The 3,509-nt window shown below is 34.5% G+C and overlaps 1 non-coding gene across 1 annotated transcript; it reads right to left on the bottom strand.

Annotated features, from left to right (window-relative positions):
• Window positions 1–2,510: 2,510 nt before the first annotated feature.
• LOC128042785 (small nucleolar RNA R71) lies at window positions 2,511–2,617 on the bottom strand. The gene has a single exon (XR_008198296.1). It is a non-coding gene; the product is annotated as a small nucleolar RNA R71 (small nucleolar RNA).
• Window positions 2,618–3,509: the final 892 nt, after the last annotated feature.

The following is a 3,509-nucleotide window of genomic DNA, read 5'->3' as shown; positions in this document are numbered from 1 at the left end:
AAGTATCGGGTCTCGTAGGCCCTATTTGTTATGAATATAACATTTTGAGGATATGTTGTAAAGAATTATAAAAGCATGTTAAAATTTTGAAGAGTTTAAATTTGAATGAAATTTTGTAACTCGGTTTAATACGTTTACATGAGTAAGTGTTCTAGTAATGCCTCATACCCTATTTCAGAGTTGAATACAGGTAAGGGGTGTTACAAAGACGGTCCAAATTATGAATATTAATTCTTAATATAATTAATTTTAATTTTAATTCAATTTAATTTGGGTTAAATAAATTATTATTAATTAATTATGAAAAAAAGCCTAGTTGAGTTGAATCAAGAAAATCGATCCAACCGAGCACTGGGCAGCCCAAAACCGTCCCACATGCTGACCCAATCAGCTTGTTTGGATGATTATTTGGCTTGAAAAATATCCCTTGAAGACTCCTTTAATTTGCATTCAAACCCCTCCACTATTTATGCCTTTCTATATTTGCCCCTACCTAAAAATAGCATGTTTGAAACCTTCAAACATGCCACATGCGTGGCCGGCCATGGGGGGACTCTATGGCTGCTAAAAATAGCAAAAATTAGCAGCCTTCTCAACCTATAAATATCCCTCTTGTCTGCTCACTTCAAACAAATCTCAAAACCATTCATTCTTCACTTTTCTCTCTTCATTGTTCTTCATTTTCTTCCCCATTCCTTTGTTGATTTCACCTCTTCAAAAAGAGTCATTCAACCACCATTTAGAGTAGCATTCAAGTGTTCAAGGAAGCCTCGGTTCAACAAGAACAAGCAGAGAAGGAGGAGCGGAGCAAACTAGTCAAGCCTCGGAGAAACACCGGATTCAATTCTTGTACCTTATCCATTTAATTTTATAGTTTTAGTTATGAACCTGTATATGAATAATTGTGATGTTGATATGTTTAATTTAATTAATATGGATTAAATTTAATTCGTGTTAGGTTGATTGCATTTCGTCTACTTGAATTATTAAAATTGTGTTTGTGTTGTTATAGGTTTCGGTGAGATGTTTGATTAATTAAAACCATGACTAAGTTATTCTTGCATTACAATTGTAAGGTAACTAATGAATTAATTATTTAAATGGATTTAAATTGTAATTAATTGACACAATACTTAATCAGTGCATGTTTAATCATCTAAGGTAGTTGAGGGTTAAATTAGCAACGGTATCTAACGATACATTAACCTTGCATAACTTGCAAGATTATTGTGATTAAACTGTTTCAAGGTAGAAATACATTGTTACCTCACGTAATATTTTATGTGGTTATGAAAATTGAATTAATTGTTTGAATTGGCATAGAGATATGTACAAGAGATTACTTTGATTTCATAAGTATGTATGTCCATTAACACATTTGCTTATTAAAATTTGTTTAATTGGTTGAATTGACATAGAGATATAGTCAAGAGATAAGCGGATTTTGGTAGGTGAGTATGTTCATAAGTTTGAAAATTACCGAGTTGCCATGAATTTATACGTAACAACATGAACATGAGTTTAGTAATTCTAAGTTAAGAAATGTAATTAATCTAACACAATTATGTTATTTTGATTTTAATCATCTTTAAAAATCGTGCATTGGAACTTTTATTTTATTTTTATTTATTTTACTTAGTTAAAAATCTTAGCTTTTAAAAATCTTAGCTTTTAATCACCTCCTCAAATCAAAATATTTTTCTTCACCAAAGTGTTTTGAATTTCATTCATAAATAATTCTTTTCATAGTCCCTGTGGGTATGATAACTCAACATTTACTTGACAATTTATTACTTGTTACGACTATGTACACTTGCACATTTCTGTCGTTCCAAGTTTTTGGCGCCATTTTTAGGGACTATTTTTAAAAAGTGATTATTTGTGAATTTGTAAATTTTGCATTTTAGTTTATTTTTCTGTGAAATTTTAACTTAATTAATTTTTCTGTGTTTGTTTCAGGTGTTTATGAATATTGATCGAATTATCAATTTACTCCCTGTACACCCTAAGATTGAAAGAACTTTTTGACAACGAATGAGACAAGCAAGTTAGACAAGGACCGAATAGATGAACTACGAAAATCCAAATAAAGGAAATTGAGCAAACCCTGCTCAAAATCCTATCCTTATTGCTGATGATAGGGATAGAGCTTTAAGATAGTATGTCGTGGCTATGTTTCATGATCTTAATCCGGGTATTAGGAGACCCAAAAATGAAGCACAATAGTTTGAGCTAAAGCCAGTCATGTTCTAGATGCTTCAGACAATGGGCCAAATTAGTAGAATGCCTACCGAAGATCCTGATATTCACTTAAGACTGTTTATGGAGGTGAGCAATTCTTTCAAGTTAGCAGAAGTACCCGAAGATGTGCTACGATTGAAGCGGTTCTCATATTTGCTAAGGGACAGGGCTCAAGCCTAGTTGAACTCATTGCTACAAATTCCATTTCCACATGGCAAGAGTTAGCAGAAAGATTCCTCATGAAGTATTTTCCGCCTAGAAAGAATGCTAAGTTGAGAAATGAGATTACTGCTTTACAACAAATGGATGACAAGTCCTTGTATGAGGCATGGGAAAGGTACAAAGAATTATTACAGAACTGCCCTCATCACGGAATCCCATATTGCATCTAACTTGAGACGTTCTATAATTGTCTCAATGCTCACACAAGGATGGTAGTGGATGCTTCTGCTAACGGTGCTCTCCTTTCTATGTCTTATAACTAGTTTTATGAAATCATCGAGAGGATTGCCAATAACAATTATCAATAGCCAACCAATCGAGTAGCATCAGGAAAATGAGCCACTAGAGTACATGAAGTAGACGCTCTCACTTCACTTGCATCTCAGGTATCTTTGATTTCCTCAAAGCTTAAAATTTTCACCACTAATGGGTTTAATAGTTTTGTAGCTCAACCACCCAATCAATTTGAAAGTATAGCCTATGTTTATTAAGGGGAAGGACATTTGTTCGAAGAATGTCCATCGAACATAGAATCTGTGTATGGGTAACCAAAACCAAAATCGAGGAAGGCAAGGACTACAATCTGATTTCTATAACCCATCGTGGCGAAACCACCCGAATTTTTCCTTGAGTAACCAAGGGTCTGGAACTAGTAACACTTATGCACAACCTAGACCGACCCAACCATCCGTTTTCCCCTAAAGTTCAGAAACCAACCCAAGTTGAACCTCTCAACAACTTAGAGAACCTATTAAAGGCATATATGGAAAAAATGATGCCACTCTAGGGAATTTGGAGAATCAAGTAGGTCAACTTGCTACTGAAATTAGGAACCGACCACAAGGTGCATTACCTAGTGATATGGAGAATCTGAGGAATCCAGGGAATGAGCATTGTAAAGCATTAACACTGAGGAGTGGAAAGACATTAGAGCCCTACACTATCGAACTTGAAGAGGAGCCAGCTGATACTCAGACTCAGTTGGATGTTCAACCGAGTGTTGAAATTCCAGTTTCACTAGAACCTAACTATGCAAAACCCGATAA

Source organism: Gossypium raimondii, chromosome 7 (assembly GCF_025698545.1).
Source record: "Gossypium raimondii isolate GPD5lz chromosome 7, ASM2569854v1, whole genome shotgun sequence".
In the NCBI taxonomy this organism is placed as follows: domain Eukaryota; kingdom Viridiplantae; phylum Streptophyta; class Magnoliopsida; order Malvales; family Malvaceae; genus Gossypium; species Gossypium raimondii.
This window is presented reverse-complemented; position numbering and strand designations above follow the sequence as displayed.